Source organism: Pinus tabuliformis, chromosome 1_2 (genome assembly GCF_031772625.1).
Source record: "Pinus tabuliformis cultivar Carrire ecotype Pingquan chromosome 1_2, CPIR1, whole genome shotgun sequence".
NCBI lineage: Eukaryota > Viridiplantae > Streptophyta > Pinopsida > Pinales > Pinaceae > Pinus > Pinus tabuliformis.
In genome coordinates, this window is record NC_142298.1 from 666,131,483 (window position 1) to 666,151,476 (window position 19,994).

The following is a 19,994-nucleotide window of genomic DNA, read 5'->3' on the forward strand; positions in this document are numbered from 1 at the left end:
TCGGATGATAGTCCAAAAGCAAAGAAGCCTTTGAAATGTTGGATATGTGCAGGACCACACATGGTGAAGAATTGTCCCTCTAAACCGAAGGTGGCTGCTGCTGCACAATCTGATGATGATGATAATGCTTCTGTGGGGATGATGCAGATACTTGGTGCTTCTACTACTACGAAAGTGATTTCTAGAAAGGATCCGGAAAGAAACAGGTTAGAGTATGTTCAGATGAAGGTTGGAGGTTCTGATGTACTCACTATGGTGGATTGTGGGGCTTCACACAACTTCATGAGTGAAGATACTGCGAGAAGGATTGGGCTGAAATTTGTACCGGTGAAGGCACAAATGAAGACAGTGAATTCTCCTCCTATGGGAATTCTTGGTATAGCTGAAAAGGTGGACACTACACTTGGTGAATGGACCGGGAAGGTGGACTTCACTATAGTGCGGATTGATGACTATGAAGCTGTATTGGGGATGGAATTCATGAAACAATTTGAGGCTATGGTTGTACCACATTTGAGGAAACTCTTCATTTATGATGGAAGGGAAGATGTACCCATTGGTGTTCCAACCATTGGTGTGACAAAACCTGATCATAAATTAGGAGGAATGCAAATGGAGGATATGGAAAAGGTGAACAAGCGGTTGTCCACTGTTGAGGCAAAGCTTGTGGAGCAGTCATTGGTCATTAGATCACTTTCAGATAGCATCTTGGACTTGTCAAGAAGGCTAGAGCTAGTGGAGGACGATGATGATGATGTTGATGAGGTATATGTGAGGCCGAATATCCAGAAGGAAGATCGGGAGGCATATCTACAAAGGATGGAGATTGAGGATCCTGACAGATGGATTGAGTTGATTAGTGAGGGAGAGCCTTCAGGCTCTTCTCCCTCTACATCTTCTTAGATGACATAGAAGATGGGGCTCATTGTTAGCTGCTCATGGCAGTGAGCCCTTAGATATATTTGAGCAGGTATGATTGATGGTGCAGGGATGGCTTGGCATCAAGCATCATGACATGTTGCAGATGGATGGGGTTTCCATGGACCTGAGCATGGGATTGTAGATTCTTGATGAGTCGAGGATGTGGCTGATGTTTGAGAAACAGTTGGTGAGGACATGAGGATGTTCACTCTCATGGATTGAGCGTGACGGTTGGATTAGCTACCCAACTAGTTTAGACATGGGTTCGCGAAGTGTACAGAGATGTGTTGACATTATGCTGGAGTATCATGACATGAGTTCACATGATGATCATTGAGATGACTATTGATATAGTGTGGAGATGAGTTGTTGACACATGGTTGAGATGTGTTAGCACTTGTTGACATATCATGGGCAGTTTTGCACATGGAGATGATGACATGGTGGAGATGGAGCTTTATATATGTTGCAGTGATGTTTGCCTTATATGGAGGAGTCTACATCATGGTTGATGATGATCTTGGTGGAGAGCTACCGGGATGGTATGTTGTCAAGGACGACAACATTTTCAAGTGGAGGAGGATGTAAGGCCTCCGCGACTCAGGCAGGCACGCGACGGGCGGGCGCCCCTTTTGCACGACGAGTGGGCGCTCCGTGCACGATGAGCGGGTGGACACGACGACGGGTGGGCGCTCCTTGCACGACGGGTGGACGGTGAACGCGACTCGGGTAGGCACGCACGACGGGTGGGCGCCCTTGCACGATGGGCGAGCGCCCCGTGCACGACGAGCGGGCACGGTTACACGACGAGCGGGCGCGGTCATACAACGAGCGGGCGGACGTGAACGACGGTTCCCGGGCGAGCGACGAAATGCGATGAGCGGCCGAGTCACACATGCGACGAACAAATGCGACATAACTAAGTGCGATGAACACTTAGTGAAATAATGCGAAATGGAGAAGAGGCCGAAAGCTTTATACTTGGCGTAGGGGAGGCTTGCGTATTAGCAAGGCCGACCTACACTTGGAGTAAAGTGTGGGCTTGTAAAACAGTTTTATGGGGTCGGCCTTAAAGGTTGACACCCCTCCACAAATGGGCAGCAATGCATATATATACAAAGGCGCAAAGCTCATTTGGAGCATCAACACACTTCGCATCTCTCTCTATATCTTTGAAAGAGGTAAAAGAGAAGGTGCAGACATAAGTAGAGTGCGCATAACTCGGGCAGGCGAACGTATGACGGGCGAATGGTGAACGCGACGGGCGGGCGCTCCTTGCACGACGGGCGGACGGTGAACGCGACTCGGGCAGGCACACACGACGGGCGGACGAACACGACTTGGGCGGGCGCTCCTTGCGCGATGGGCGGGCGCTCCGTGCACGACGGGCGGGTGAGCGGTAAACGACGGTTCCCGGGGCGAGCGACGATATGCGACGAGCAGCTGAGTCACCTGCGACAAAAGGTGCGACGATATGGATGCACGAAGGCTTGAAGAAATAATGCGAAGGGTAAAAAGGAGTTTATACCCACGCATTGAAGATTTGCGTATGGAGTGAAGCCGACATGTTAACATGCGTTCATGGGCGTTTGGTGATGGGTTATGGGGTCGGCCTTAAGGCTAGACACCCTCCCATAAACCCATGATGGAGCATGTATAAACGTTGGAGCTTTGAGCTCATTCGAACAGTTCATCAACTCCCTCAAGCTCTTGTCTTCGCATATCTTGTGGTTAGTGCGCAGTTCTTATTCGCATAACTCATGCGCATGGCATGGTGAATGCGCAAGAGGTTCTACTTGGATTTCGGTTGGACGAGGATGCTATGAGCTGCGGTTTGGACAGATATTTGTGTAGGATTGTACGAGTGTCTTGGTGACCCGTGTGGGCACCCGCTCTTGGGCAAAGGTGCACAAATGTGTATGTAAAAGGCAGGTTGCCTGATATTGTAAAATTGGTTAAGTGTTGGTCTTGGATTCTGCCAGGCACACTTGTACCTTATATTGTAAACTGATATTCTTAATAAACAGTTGGGCAGACTTTCCGGGAGTTGCCCCTCCCTTTATACTTGTGTGCAATTGTTGATATTCTTGTTTAATTGCATATTGGATAATGAATGAGTATGGGCTTCATTAAGTATAAAGGCTAATGCATTTTACTTGGTTGCGAAACACAAACTAAGTATCGGTTGTGAATTAGGCGTAGTCCATGTGCACGAATATTGTTAGAAAGAAAGTGTATGGTGGTGCCGCACCTCGCCAGCACGGTTGAAAGACTACCGTAGGCTTGGGGGCGTGACAGGTGGTATCAGAGCAAGGTTTGCTCGTGAAGGTTTCAAGACTCGGTTTGAGCAGGGTTGCTCGTGACGAAGGTTATGGAGAACAGTTTGGGTTACATAGACTTGATGGTTTATGGAAAGACCATTCAAGCTCTGGTAGACACAAGTGTTACACATAACTTTATGACGACATGGTTAGCAAAAGAGGCTGGGCTGACATCTACTATGGAGATCAAGGCAGTGGACTCTAGAGCTAAGGTGGCAGGGTTGGTACACGATGTACCTGTGCAGATAGAAGGATGGAGAGGTTAGTTGGACTTCATAGTGATGAAGATGAATGGCTTCGATATGATACTTGGGCAAGATTTCTTAAAGGGCAGCAAGGCTATTGTTTCCCCCTTCTGTGATGAAGATGTTGCAGACATGACTACGATGAAGGATGAACTTGAAGATGATCAAGCTGAACCAGGATCGTGCAGTTTGTGGACATGGATGAATGAGGAAGAGCCTCATGGTGATGAAGTAAGTAATGGTACTTGTGTTTCATTTGGGAATTTGGTAGTTGGACCGTGTGCAGGGAAGGGCAAAGCCAGTTTGCCTATGCTATGGAGGATCTTACCATGGATGTTCATGATGAGACCTTGTATAGAGAAGATTGTTGCAAGACTTGTTGGGGTTGTTTGTGACCTTATGATAGAAGGTACAAAGGCCCTTGACAAGGGTGGAACTTGATGATCGTTGTGGATGATTGGGTCATGCTTTAGCCACTTTGGCTAAGTGCCCAGCATGACTCATGGACAGATTGAAGGGCACGCTCTTGGGTGGACTTCTCATGGCCAAGACCAAGAGGTGGTCTTGGTGGACACTTTGGTGGAGGAGCTGTGATGGAAGGGACTCGTGATGATGATGCTTGGGTGGAATTCTCATGGCCGAGACCAAGAGATAGCCTTGATGGACAATTTGGTGGAGGAGCTATGATGGAGGGACTCATGACATGATGATGAGATGGTTGGGTGACCGAGTTCACTAAACCGAAAATTGAAGACTTGGGTGTGATGGCCGATTGTTGTGATGAGTCTACTTGGTTGGACTACATGGGCAACATAGTCATGGACATCAGGTTGGAGGCATGGAGCATAGACTGGGTAGACATGACTATCGAGTATAGACTGGGTAGACACAATGCAGTAGCAGATGCCCTTAGCAGGAAAGGACAACTTGCAGCATTGGAGGAGGAAGAAGGCCGGGCAGCAAGGAGTAGGAGTCGAGTTCAGATGTCAGAAGAGATGCAGAATAAGATCAAGGAAAGTGTTGAAACCGATACTTTGGCACAGAATATAGTGAGGCAGATAAAGGAGGGGAAGACACGAAAGTTCTTTCTGCAAGATGGGTTCTTGTTCTTTGGAAACCGACTCTATGTTCCAAAGTCATCTGGGCTCAGGAGACACCTTTTGAAGGAGTGCCACGATTCTCCGTGGGCTGGACACCCAGGGCAGCGTCGTTCTTTGGCATTGCTGGAGAGAGGATTCTTTTGGGAGAAGATGAGAGAGGATGTGGAGGAGTATGTACATACGTGCATCATTTATCAGCAAGACAAATCGGATACTCAGAGACAAGGAGGACTGTTGCAGCCTTTACCGATTCCAGAGAGGCCATGGATGAGTGTCTCGATGGACTTCATCACTCAGTTACCACAGGTGCAGGGGTATAATGGGATTATGGTCGTGGTCGATCGTTTTTCCAAGTATGCTGTCTTTGTTCCTACAAAGATACCTTGTGGAGCCGAGCGGACAGCGGAGTTGTTCTTTAAGAACATAGTGAAGTATTGGGGAATGCCATTGAGTATTGTGTCGGATAGGGATCCGCATTTTACAGGGAGATTTTGGATCACATTGTTCAAGTTGTTCGGGACAGAGTTGTTGATGAGTTCGAGTTACCATCCGCAGACAGATGGGAAGACCGAGAGGATCAACACATTGCTGGAGGACTACTTGCGACATTATGTGACGGCTGATCAGAAGAATTGGCCCGAACTCTTGGATATTGCTCAGTTTAGCTACAATATTCAAAAGAGTTCTGCGACGGGGTATAGTCCATTTGAGTTGGTAAATGGACAGATGTCGGTTGCACCACATACCGTAGTGACGGGAGGCTTCTTGAGAAGTCCTCATGCGAAGAGATTCATGAAGGCTTGGGAGGAGACCTTGGAGTTAGCACGGTTACGCTTGCACGATGCTGCAAGGAGGATGAAAAAGTATGCTGATCGTGGAAGACGGGAAGCACACTTTGGTGAGGGGGATATGGTGTTTCTCAGGATTACCGGGGAGCAGTTTCAGCCAGCCAAGGGGACGACGAGCAAACTGACACGGAAGTATGAGGGACCATTCCGGGTAAAGAAGAAAGTGGGGGAAGTTGCTTACGAGCTGGAGCTTCCACGCCATATGAACATGAAACACCCAGTTTTTCATGTGAGCCAGTTGAAGAGATGTCGACTTGATTCAGACCATCCAGAGAGAGTTGAACCGACGAGAGGACCAGCCGGGATTGTGGACAGACCAGGACTAGAGTTGGAGAAGATTGTGAGTCTCAGAACTACGGGTGTTGGTTGCCACCAGCGACGGGAATTTCTTTGCAGATGGAAGGATGCACCGGAGGAGGAGAGCTGGGAGACGGAGGATTCACTTTGGAGATGGAAGGACAAGATCGCGAAGTATGACAGGAAGTTGAAGAGGAGAGCAGGAATTGTCGGGACGACAATGACTTCTGGTGGGGGAGGATGTAACGCCCTGCGGCTCTGCCCGGGCGCGCGCTCCTCCGACGCGTGAAAACAGCGAAGCACAAGTGCGAGCGATCCATGAAATGCGATGGTAAAATATGCGCGAAGTAATGGAGAGCTCGCCCACTTATAAGGCAGCTTGCCTTATGTTTAAAGCCGACCATAGGGCGAGTCATCGTTGGGCAGGCCGACGGTTGATAGAAGCGAATGGTGGCGAGTTATAACACTTTGTAGCATCGGCCAGGGTGGATAAACGCACAGTTTGGAGCGTATATACTTGGACGAGCTGCGGTTCATTTGAGGCATCGAACATCGATCATCTCTCATCGCACAAAGGGGTAAAGCACTCGAAGATAGCGCAGATTACCGCAGTCGATGGATGAGCCCGCCGAGCCGGGTGAAGGACGAGACAAGGTCGAGGTTTGGGTTTCGGTGGTGCGCACGGCGCCCACACTACATCGCACTTAGTTCTAGGTTGAGGCGAGGGCCAGGTCGTGCACGGTGTTATCACTGAAAATTCTGTTGCCAAAATTGCTCAGACTAGCTTAAGGACAACATGTTTTCACAGCGCATAAATCCTTTAGCAGTTTCGCAGCGCAACCTGTTTTAGTGATTTCGTAGCGAAAAACACCGACTTTGCACTAACTGCACTACGAAATGGGGAATTCGTGCTGATCCATAGCACATCTCACACCAGCTTTCATATTTTTTGCAAGAGTTTTACGAGAATAGCATGTGTAAAGTCTTACATGTCGGTCTTGACACGTGCAGGCTTTGTTGGCATCAAAGGGGATAGCGGTAATATAAATTATTATGAAGTCGAATGGAAGTCAAGGTTGCCTTTGTCTACATATGTTTTGACGGGGATCATTCTCAGGAAGCAGCTTTTGTGATGACATTGAAGGCCCTTTCTTAGTCAGTCTCCTCTATTATAATGGAAATCTAATAGAGCAGAAGGATCTGAAGGATGGCAGACACTATGCTGTCTGGGAAGATCTTTTCAAGAAGCCGTGTTATCTATTTACTTTGGTTGCTGGCCAATTAGTCAGTGGAAATGATACATTCATTACACGATAAGGACGCCAAGTTTCACTTCGCATTTGGACTCCTGCAGATGATATATCAAAGACTGCTCATGCCATGTATTCCCTTAAGGCGGCCATGAAATGGGATGAGGATGTCTTTGGTCTGGAATATGACCTTGATCTATTCAACATCGTGGCAGTACCTGATTTTAACATGGGAACGCTGGAGAACAAGAATATAGGAAGAAAACACTTTCAGAAGCACTTATTAAGCACACTGTTCCACTGTTACGGGCAACATGGTTCATTAAAATTACATATCTTCATCAGGTTCATCCTCTGTCAATTGGAATTTCTGCAGGAGGCCAAGACAAGACGCAGGCAAACGTGTGGAGTTGTGGACAAAGGATGTTATAGACTATTTCCAATGCATTCTAGATGAATCCTGTCAAAATGATGGCACTGTTTCAACACTATACAATAGAGAGAGCCCGCAAATGCTCTTGGGTGTATCTGGTCAACATCAAGGAGTTGACTCTTCCCAAACAGCTACTGACAGTGAGGAGCCTTCCTTGTATACTAAATGGTGTTTTATGGTGCGAATCATACATTGGCATTATGCAGAAAGGACCTTGTAGAAGATGATGGAAAGCGGACAATTTATGGCTACCTTGCCAAACCATCAGATATGATCCGGATTAAGCCATCCATAAGTAAATTGTCAATTGAGAGCTACATGAAAAAGGTCTTGGAACCCATGAAGAGGAGACACAAGTTCATCTATATGTTCAGTTAGTGTGAGATGATAAATGCTTTATTTAGTTCGACTGATGAAGGAAAGATTCACCAATCAAATTGAATTAGAAGAAGGTGAACTAGTTGAGCAGAGTTGGGAATGTTGGTCAGATGATCCAAATCATGGCCAAAAGACTGCAATTGATATTAACAAGGACGGAAAAGATACTACAGATCATACAATTCAGAGAGGTTGCACCACAGCATCAAAACATTAAAAGAGCACGTGGTGATTCAAATCATAGTCAAAGAGATGCAATCTTATGCAAAGATAGCTAATGATAGATATAGTCGCCATCTGGAGCGTGTGCATAGCTATTTGGATGCGCCTAGCCGTCCTTATGGTGGAGTTTCTGGTTCAAAACGTCCATATTCTGCTCTGGATGATGTTCCAAGGTATGCAGAACCAGATTTAAGGCACTCGAGGGCACGCCTAGACTACGACGTTAGTGCTGGTGCTCCGCTCTATGGAGGCACCGGTTATGGCCGGCTTGGCAGAGCGCCCCAATCAGGTTACAGTGGTCAGCAATCTTATGGCTTATATGACACTCATCAAGCTGGCGCACTTGGAGGTGCGGCAGTTGGTGGAATTTACTCTCCAGGCTACGGCACCAGTTCTTTGCCAGGCAGGACTGATATTGGAGGTGGTTCGTATTCTTCTCTGTATGAAAGCCGGAGATCAGGCAGTGGATATCTGTTGGGCCGTGGCTCAAGAGGATATTACTAGAATATGAGTTTTTATGACAAGAGGCACTAGTCGGCCTAGGCTGGAGTAGATCTATATGCCTCTAGATCAATTATTTGGGTATCTTATGACCGGGCACAAGGAGAGATTATGCCTCATTGCATGGAGCTTCAGCTATCTGCCTTGAGTGGCATCTTTGCCATACGAGATTTTATATCTCATGGCTATGACAGATATCTTAAGATTGCGATAGTAATGCAGTATTAGATTGAACATGTCTGATTTATGATATTAAGGATAGTTCTTTTGGAAGTGAGGGAGAATCTAGAGAAGATTCAACAAATGATTTTTGTTATAAGCTGGGGTTTGTGTTAAACCTTCTTCAAAGTTCATTGATGCATGTAAAGAAAACCTGCTCAGCGATATCAACTGTAAAAATGTTCTTGACAGGCTCCAAGATACATCATTGTATCGGTTACCAAAGTCTTTTAGAAGTCTGGATGTTTGAAAAAATATTGCGAATGTTTCCAAGCAAATATTTTATGCTCAGAAGATTGCAAATGCATGGATTGTAAGAACTATGAAGCCAGAGAGAGGAATTGCGGGCATGGTTTCCTGGTATACCTGGAAATTTGATTAACTTTTTCTTGTATGTTGCAGAGGAGGTTAGAAGTATTCTTGCACAGCTGGGTTATGCGAAGTCAGAGGATATTATTGGAAGAACAGATTTGCTAAGACCAAGGCGCATATCCCTCATGAAGAATTAACAACTGGATATCAGTTATTTGCCTTCTAGTGTTGGACGACCAAAATGGAGCAGCACATCAAAGACCGACAAACAGGGGCCTATGTTTCAGGGTAACAGAAAAGATGTGTCATTGAAGACAAACATGGAGCATTAAAGGTTCATCACAGCTATCTCAGCCAAACTCCAGATGTCAGAGAACGAAAAGGATTGAAGATCAAGACTGTTATGGAATTTGAGTCCTATTTGATTTAGAAGTCTAGAAGATCTAGTAGAATTAGAATTTTAATTGTTTTATGATTCCAGCGCTGTCAATTAGTAGTTAGCTGTAATTATTAGTTAGTTAAAAGTTAGTAGGTGTCATCATTGGCAGTCATCGAGCTCCCCTCATGCTGGAGGAGGAAGCTCAAAGTAGTTAGAGTTATGTTTCTATATATGGCTGAAACTTCTATGTAATGGGGGGTTGGATATTTTATAAAACAAAGGACTGTTTTGGCTCATGTAGAAAACAGAGTTCAGTAATATAAGTGACTGTTTTTCTTCTCAGGATTCATAAGGGATTTCCTTGTTCAGAATGTGTGATGGTATATTTTCTTTAGTGTTCTTTTACAGTTGTACAAATACATAATCACTCAGAATTCATTAATCATGCTCTGACTTCCTGTATGTCTTTGTAAACTGTGGTTTTATATAAGTTGTGTTCTGAACATCTTAATGCCAAGTGCCCTGACTTCTATGTAAAGGCAGTGTCATTGTTTACTGAAGTATGATTGACTCCATAGGCCCAATGGAAATTAGTTTAATGTTTGTCCAGCCAGCATACTTGTTCATGTCACTTTACAAGAGTTAGCCATCTTCTCAATAATCAAAATCAATAACCTTTTGAGAGAGCCCTCTCAGGCTAAGGAGGCTAAGCCTTAGTCAAAAGTCTGGTTTGAAATAGTTACACAGAGTCTAACTGATCAGCAGCCTTTCAGTGCTTGATTTTGTGATAACACACGGGGTGCGCCCGCCCGCCCAACGCCAGGTTCGTGCGGATGTACATTATATTAGCACGTTGTGTGTTGGCGGTGGGTCGTGCACGGGGTGCGCCCGCCCGCCCAACGCCGGGTTCGTGCGGCTGTACATTATATTGGCACGTTGTGTGTTGGCGGTGGGTCGTGCACGGGGTGCGCCCGCCCGCCCAACGCCGGGTTCGTGCGGTTGTACATTATATTAGCACGTTGTGTGTTGGCGGTGGGTCGTGCACGAGGTGCGCCCGGCCGCCCAACGCCGGGTTCGTGTGACTGTATATTATATTGGCACGGTGTGTTGGCGGTGGGTCGTGCACGGGGTGCGCCCGCCCGCCCAACGCCGGGTTCGTGCGGCTGCACTTTATATTGGCTCGTTGTGTGATTGGCGGTGGGTTCGTGCACGGTGCGCCCGCCTGCCCGACGACACAAGAGTTGGGCGTTATATGTTGTAACTTGGTTTCGGTGGAGATTTGGCAAGACCGCCGTGCGGTCGTGCACGGGCGGGCGCCCTCCCGACTTTGTAAACTTTACAAATATAATAAAAGAAGATTATTATTATATTGTCGTGTTGATTATTATTGTTGATGTGTTGATTTATTATTGTGTAATATTAATGGTTTCCGCATGTTAATTCATAATGGTTATGAATTGTTAAGGCGTAGTTCGCAAAGTTTATTAATGATGAAACATCTTAATAACTTAGGCGGTGCCGCACCCGCCCAATTAAACGAAAAAAGAATTGGGGGCGTGACAGGCGCCCTCGTGCAGGCGCCACCCGGGCCGCCCGCGCCCTCGCCCGACAGGCAGGGCGATTCCCGGAATCGCCCTGCCTGCCGGGCGAGGGTGCGGGCGGCCCGGGTGGTGCCTACACGAGGGGGGGCACCCTCGTGCAGGCGCCACCCGGGCCGCCCGCGCCCTCGCCCGGTAGGCAGGGCAATTCTCGGAATCGCCCTGCCTACCGGGCGAGGGCGCGGGCAGCCTGGGTGGCGCCTGCACGAGGTTGGGCGCCCTCGTGCAAGCCCCACCCGGGTTGCCCGTGCCCTCACCCGGCAGGCAGGGCGATTCCCGAGGGCGCGGGCAGCCTGGGTGGCGCCTGCACGAGGTTGGGCACCCTCGTGCAGGCCCCACCCGGGTTGCCCGTGCCCTCACCCGGCAGGCAGGGCGATTCCCGGAATCGCCCTGCCTGCCGGGCGAGGGCGCGGGCGGTCTGGGTGGCGCCTGCACAAGGGGGGGCGCCCTCGTGCAGGCGCCACCCGGGCCGCCCACGCCCTCGCCCGGTAGGCAGGGCGATTCCCGGAATCGCCCTGCCTGCCGGGCAAGGGCGCGGACGGCTCGAGAGGCGCTTGCACAAGGGGCGCCCTCGTGCAGGCGCCACCCGGGCCGCCCGCGCCCTCGCCCGGCAGGCAGGGCGGTTCCCGGAATTGCCCTGCCTGCCGGGCGAGGGCGCGGGCGGCCTGGGTGGCGCCTGCAAGAGGTTGGGCACCCTCGTGCAGGCGCCACCCGGGCCGCCCGCGCCCTCGCCCGGCAGGCAGGGCGATTCTGGGAATCGCCCTGCCTGCCGAGCGAAGGCGCGGGCGGCCCGGGTGGCGCCTGCACGAGGTTGGGCGCCCTCGTGCAGGCGCCACCCGGGCCCCTGCACGAGGGCGCCCGGGCGGAGGGCGGTTCGGGTGAAGCGGCCGGGTGGGTGAGGGCGCCAGGCCGGGGGGCGGGTGAGGGCGCCGGGCGGGGGGGCGGGTGAGGGCGCCGGGTGAGGGCGCCCGGAGGTGTGGGGCGGGCGGGCGGGTTGGAGCGGGCGGGTGAGGGGGTGCGGGGTGTGCGGGTGAAGGGGTGCGGGGTGAGGGGGTGCGGTAGGGAGCCCGGTCGGAGGGGGGTTCGGGTGAAGGCGCCTCGAGGTGTGGGGCGGGCGGGTGGGTGAGGGGGTGAAGGGGGCCGGGTGAAGGCGCCCGGAGGTGTGGGGCGGGCGGGCGGGTTGGAGCGGGCGGGTGAGGGGGTGTGGTAGGGAGCTCGGTCGGAGGGGGGTTCGGGTGAGGTAGGCGGGTGGGTGAGGGCGCCGGGCGGGGGGGCGGGCGAGGGCGCCGGGAGTGGTTGAGCGGGTGGGTGAGGGGTGCATGATGGGGTGTGGGGTGGGCGGGTTGGGGGAGAGGTAGGGAGCCTGGGCGGAGGGGGGTTCGGTTGAGGCGGGTGGGTGGGTGAGGGCGCCGAGCGGACGGGCGGGCGAGGACACCCGAAGGGGTGAGGGCGCCGGTAAGGTTGGAGCGGGCGGGTGAGGTGGTGCGGGGTGGGCGGGTGTGGGAAGAGGTAGGGAGCCCGGGCGGAGGGGGGTTCGGGTGAGGTGGGCGGGTGGGTGAGGGTGCCGGACGGGGGGTCGGGTGAGGGCGCCCGGAGGGGTGGGGCGGGCGGGTGGGTGAGGGCGCCTGGAGGGGTGGTGTGCCGGGAGGGTTGGAGCGGGCGGGTGAGGGGGTGCGGGGCGCGCAGGTTGGGGGAGAGGTAGGGAGGGCGCCTAGAGGGGTGGGTGAGGGCACCTGGGTCGGTCGGTCGGGCGGGCGGTTGGGCGGGCTGAGTAGGGAGAGAGTTGGGGTGGGCGGGCGGGTGAGGGCGCCCGGGCTGGAGAGGGTTGTGGGGGTTGGGCCGGGGCGCCCGGGCCGCCGGGGTGGGGGGGTTGGGATGCTTGGGGGGGTGGGTGGGTGAGGGCTCCCATGCCATGCGGGGGGGTGGTGGGTCGGTGAGGGCGCCCCAGCAAAATGTTTTATTCATGATTTACTTTTTTACACTGGAATGTTAGTGCATGTCCTTTTGGAATATGTGGGGGGTGGGTGGGGCGATTGTTGATTAAAATTTATGATATGTTTTCGTTGTTACTTTAAGTTAATATGTTTTTATTATTTACTGATTTATGTGTTTCTATTTTTCAGGAAAATGGCATCAAAGAGAATTTCAGTGAATCTTTCTGGACCAAAGACTCATAAAGGTGCATCTAAAAGAAACATTGGTGAACGAACTCCACCTGAGCTCATGACTACAAATCTTTCAAGTGCCTCAAGTGATAAGAAGATGATTTCAGACTGGAAGAATTCGAAAGAGGTGAAATTTCCATCAAGAATGTGGTATGTGAAAGAAAGAGAAAGCGCAAATGTGAATATATAGCTATATATCGATATACCGAATGATAGTGGAATTTTTGAGGTGATGGGAAGAGTCGTAGATATGTGTTCGGTACCGGACACTGAAGTTGTTTACGTACTTACAAAAGCTCCCAAGTCACATGAAAGGGTTAAATACCAACTATCATATTCATTGTATGACACGAGCGAGGTATCTACAAAGTTGTGTAGTCAAATCGTAAATGAGATGACAGAAAACATCGTAAGTATTATTATTTATATTTGTATTTTGCGTTTTTTAAAGTGTCTCACTATATTTTTTAACTTTGTTTTTTATTGACATATGATATTTTGTTTGGCAGAATTTCGTTGAAAGTTGTTCAATTAGGTTGGGAGGCATTCATTTCATTGAGAATGATATCATGAAAGTTGTCAGCAGTTTTTACTCAGTGTCAGAAGAAAATATGGAAAAAAGGCAAAATGAAGTAATTGATAATGCTACAAAACTACATCCAAAGAATCGGAAAAAAAGGTCTCTGGTGGATAAATCTAGCAAGGGTAAACAAGTTACTTTTGAGAACGATGAAGTTGAAATTGACGATGAAACATATGTTGTCATTACTGAAGATGACATTGGAACTGAGAAGAGCCATAAAAATCCAAAAGTAACAATGCCCAAGAATAACTCTGGTGGGAATGTTATGACCAAGAAAAGTAGAGTTGATGATTTTGAAGCAGTCATTACCAGCAGTCAAGAACCTAGTGAAACTTCAAAAGAAAGCAGAGAAATCATTACACCAGGAGCTGATTTAGAAGATGGCATTATCAAAACAAAACAAAATGTCATTCGAGAGAATTTGTCAAAGAGAAACTTAATTGATGGTGGTCACACATTTCAGCTTAATGTCAGGCAAACCTATAAAGCAAGTGAAGGACAATGTCAATATCAAGTTAGAAAGCCACATCATCTGCATGTTCACAACTTGAAGACATTGATGAGGTACAATCCATATGCTCATGTGATTAGTTATGTGCTTCTTGTTGATCCACTTCAAGTTCCCAACAAAGAAGCATTTGATAAGTCAAAATGTTTTGAATTCAATTATTATGTGCTTGTGGGGAACCATTCTGTAGAAGCTCAAAGACAATTGATGGAGGAATATCCTAATAACCCACGTTTTGAAACAATGAAATGTATCATTTACGCTGGTTTATCTGATACATAAGCAAAGTTAGTGGCATGGGATCATAATTCAGATAATGAATATAGGATGTCTATGACTTTCATCCAAAGGGTTAGATTTATTCATAGTGAATTTGAAGAAAAATGTGGTGGGGATAGACAAAAGTTACTGCAGAGTTCCGAAAGGAATGTTGTATGGAAATAGGATATCAAATTGAAGAGAAAACCAATTCAAAAGGTGGAAAGGGCAACAAACATAGTGATTTACTCAGAGGTGTTGATAACATTTTCCAATTGGCATTTAGAACTGGAGATGTTTGGAGGTTGATTGATGAGATTTTTGGCATGTGGGAAGACATTTCCATTAAAAACCAGAAGGTCAAAAAGTCTAAGCCATTCATATGTGGCAACAGTAAATTAGCTCCTGAAATGAAGCATATTCCAGACGATATGACTATCACACCTTGGAGGGAGATGCAAGGAGTGAAAGATGAGAAAATTGTCAAAACAATATTATCTCGTGTGAGGTCAGGGGAATTATCATTGGAGGAAATGTCTGAAGAATTTCAAAAGTAAGTTTCTTGAAATATTTTTATTTATTTCTAGATTATAATTATATTTTAAATAAAAAATGCTGTTCTTGGTAGTATTTGTTATACATATCATTATATTAACTTTTTGTTACTTTATCTATGCAGTCACAAAGTTTACATGAAAATTCAAGAGCAAATGGTTAGATTGTTGAATGAAGATAGTTGGGATGATGTCGTACGCAACTATCCAGATTCAAGTTCTACATCAACATTAAAATCTTTTTATCTTGCATTTAAAAAGGTATCTTGATTTATACATTCATTTTTATTCACCTGTGTACTATTTTTAATTTATAACTTACACATATATTTGTTTATTTTATAAAAGATGAGGAAGGATGATAATGGAGTGCCAGATAGTTTCAAAACCTTTATCGAAAAGATAAAGATCGAAAGACTGAGGAAGCAACGTATTAAGGATATTCAACTTGATCCAACTCTTAATCATTTCATTTGGAATGGGCTAGACACTATTCAATATCAAGTAATACAAGGCGACTGTGAAGACATTGCTAAACTCATACCTAAAAGGGATTATGCCCTAGTCATTGCAGATATTCCCCATGGTTTCAATATTCCAAACATTGACTATGATAGTGACCCTTATACTTATCAAGCTTTTAGTAAAGTGGTTGCGGGATTTGTAGAAGTCACGTCATCACCATTATGGAGATTTGTGACATTTCATTCAGACACACAATTGGCAATGATATTGTCAAGCTTCAAGGGGAAAACAAATTCAAGGATGCAGCTTACATGGTAAGACGTTTAAAATGTATATTTGATTAATGTTGAAAAATTTATTTATGTACAAGTTAATTTAACTTTTACTATTTCATGTTACAGGGAAAAGTCAAATCCTCTTCACAATGAAGATCAACAATTTATAAATGATTGTGAGTTCATTCATATTGATAGTTGGGCAAAAGATGATAGCCATATGTCTATGATTTTTAATCAGGTAGACAGAAAGAGTCATAGCCAAATACTGAGTTATGATGCTGTTGTGAGAAAACTAATATATGAAGACAAAGAAGAAAAAGGAGAGATAGTTAACATTTATCAAAAACCACAGTTATTGATTAACTATCTTATAGACATTTGTTCAAATGAAGGAGATTGGGTTTTAGATTTATTTTCTGGCTCAGGTAAGTTTTATTATATGGAATTGAATTTCAATATGTTATTTTTTTAATTAATATGTCATTGTACTAATTTAGTTCATTATTTCTTTTGTGCTTGAAAATTAGGTACAACACTAGCATGTTTCCTTCAAAAAGGAAGAAATTGCATTGCAATTGAAAAAGATCCAGTACAGTGCAATTTCATTCAGCAAAGAATTAATGCTCTTCAATTTCTTCCAGATGCAATGCAAGAAATTGGGTTGAAGAAAGGGGATTTTAGTGAATCACGTGTGGCAAAAAAGGCAAAGGAACCCCAACCACCATTACATGGAATGTTTGGAAAGACATACATTGGGAGTTACGCAGACATGAAAGACCCATTAGAAGAGGAAAATGAGCAAAATGAAACAGAAAATATTGTGGAAGAGGACAATGATGAAACTCTAGAGGACGAAGAGTTTGGATTACGTGACATTGTTGATTAAATTTAAGTTATGCTTGTAAATCAAGCTTTGGAATGTTTTGACTTTGACATTTTATGAGAAGAATAAACACTCAATTAGGGTTGTTATACGTTCAATATTGGTAATATGTGATTTTTGCATTGATTTTTAAGTTAATCATTATTTTTTGAAAAAAAAAATGATTTTTATTATTTTTTTGACATGAAATTCATAGAAAAAGCTATTATTTAACCATTTTTAGTTAAAATTATCGTATAAAAATTGTGATTTTGACATGTCAATTCTAACAAAAAATTATCAAAACGTGTAGTTTTTTAGTTATATTTATGTTAAAAATGGTTATTTTTATGTCCATTGTTAAAAAATATTGTTTTTTAGAAACAATTATTTCATGTCGATTGAAAAATTAATTAAGGATGTATAAATATGTAGAATATCGAAAAGTCTAAATATCGACCTTCTAATTTAAAAATGCAAAACAGTAAAAACCTCACGATTTTTTTTTTAAAATTATAATAAAAAACAAGAAAATGTGAAGAAAACGACCACTTCAAAAATTATCAAATTTACTAAATAATTATTTACATTTTATACATTAAAAAATTTAAAGCCAAAAAACAGGGCTTTTAAAAAAGGAGTGTGATGCAGAATGCTCACTTTTTAAAATCAGCATGAAAATCAATACCATTCTAAAACGTGATGTACATAAAAAAAACTAAAGTGCCAAAAACTATGCTCTAGAAAAAACATGTGCGTTCTGCATCACCCATTTTCAAAATCAGGTCACTTTTTAGCTATCTCTACGAAACGGGTAACAGTATCAGTTCCCGTTTCAAAGTTTACATTGTTGAGGAGACCATTTTCATCGAGATTGTCCTTACTTTCCTTGGATCTTGAGAGAATGGTCCCCTCGTTCACACCGCCCGGTGTCATCAACCTCTGGTGATCATGTTGGTAACACACCATCAACTAGTGGTAGTAAAGTTCATGGACAGAAATTAAAGGTCAAAGTTCCATGTAGGTTATGTGAAGGTAATCATTCCCTTCACCATTTTCCTTTTTTGGATGAAGCCAAAATAGTGTTGGATAACCGTCCTGCATCACTGCAGCGACTTCCATTTGGCTACAGGAAACTCTTGCCAAGTCCTTTACTATTTGATAAACTGACTGACTTAAATCAACCGTCGGTCGAAACCACTATCTATGAAAGTGAATCTTATGAGTCTATACTCGACCAAAGTCAACAGGTCGAGGTGAAAATTGACACAATTTCACCTTCAAATGATCATACCCTTCTCGAACAGAGTGAGAATGATACCATTCAAATTCTCTTTGTTACTTCAGATTCCGATGAACTTGGGGGAAATCCGCCGGTTCCTTCACAACAGGAAGAAAACCCCCCATTTCTCGTAACTCAAGGGGCTATTTCTCCTGTTTATTCGGTACCCCCTCCAAGTAGTCTAGCCACTTCCTTTGATTGGAATCGACTAGCAAGATCCTGCCTTCCTTCTTATGTACCTTTCCGGATCATAGTACAAATTCATAAAATTATTGTATCTGGCACTATTATAGATGAAGGGGCATCAGTGAGTATCCTTTCCTCAACTGCTTGTAAAGCGCTTGGTTCACCATCGCTTATGCCTGTAACACAAAATCTGTTAGGCTTTAACAAACGAACCAGTCGACCGTTAGGGATCCTTCCTAAGTTACCAATCACTTTGGGAAGGAAAACCGTTCATCTGAACGTGATGGTAGTCCCAGGACTGTTAGATTACAATTTACTCCTTGGACGTGACTATGTTTATAACATGGACTCTATCGTTTCAACCAAGGATAATTTTAGGGGCGAATGTTCGCCCTTTGGCGAAATTAAGGGGTTTTAAATTTTTAGTGGGCGAATATTTTGTATCATAGTACATTTTTACAAATCACCTCAAATAGCCCACCTTATTTTAAGGGAGAGGGTAAAAAAGGTAAATTTAGCCCTTGAAATTAGGACTTACAACCTTCCATTCGCCCATTTTCAAGAATAGGTTTTATTTAAGTGAATCCATTCGCCCATTTTCAAGAATAGGTTTTATTTAAGTGAATCCTATGGGCCAAATACCATATTTATAAAAGAGGTATGGTAAATTAATAAAAATATAAATAAATGAGAGGTATGGTAAATAAATAAAACATTTTTTATATTTACTCCATAAGTCACCTTATATACATGTAAGGGTGAAACAAATAAAAATATAAGTAAAGTGGAGGTATGGTAAATAAATAAAACGTTTTTTTATACTTACTCAAAAGGTATGGTAAATAAATAAAAATATAAATAAACTAGACATATCGTAAATAAATAAAACCTCTTTTTATATTTAGTCCATAACCCTCGTTCTATTTATGAAGGCTCAAGAAAGAGGTTTTATTTAAGTGAATCCTATGGGCCAAATACCATATTTGTAAAAGAGGTATGGTAAATTAATAAAAATATAAATAAACGAGAGGTATGGTAAACAAATAAAACATTTTTTTATATTTACTCCATAAGTCACCTTATATTTACGAACACTCAAAAAATGGGTTATATTTAGGTGAAACCTATGGCCAAAATACTATGGGACAAATACCATGGACTAGATTGTTATTAATACCATGCAAAAAACCATTATTAACCCTAATATTAGAATTAATAAAAATAAAAATGGCACATGGTATTGACCCATGGTATTCACCTGGAATGTAGCCTATTTAAATGGGGGAATTAAACCAGCATGTAGCCTATGCTAAGTTTCACTAGGAATTTACAAAGTTTTATTATTTAGTGAAAGACTCGCCAAGATCTTACAAGATTTTATAATTGAGTAAAATATTCGCCATGCCTGGTGAGAGATTCGCCAAAAAATTATATATACATATTATATTATTGATAAAATCGCCTTCCATTTTTCCTATATACCATGGAGATTCACCCATTTATTATATTTATAAATTTAGGGGGGGTTCTTAAAATTTTCCCTGGTTTCAACATTCTTCTGAGTGATGTGTTTCCCGAATGAAGGCAAGATTGTCACCATTGACCAGCTTTCATTTCCTAGTTCAAGCATATCTCCAAGTCAATCATCATCCCTAAATGGTTCTTTTACATCAACAGTATCTCTTCAACCTTCATTCCATCCACTTGATCACCATGAGTAGTCTGGTGAATGTAACGAAGCTTAGGGGGCATGCACCCTTGTCTATTATACGGACGAACCTAGCTGTAAAGATAAGTTTCCTTGTAGGTTATGTGATTGGTCTGACACA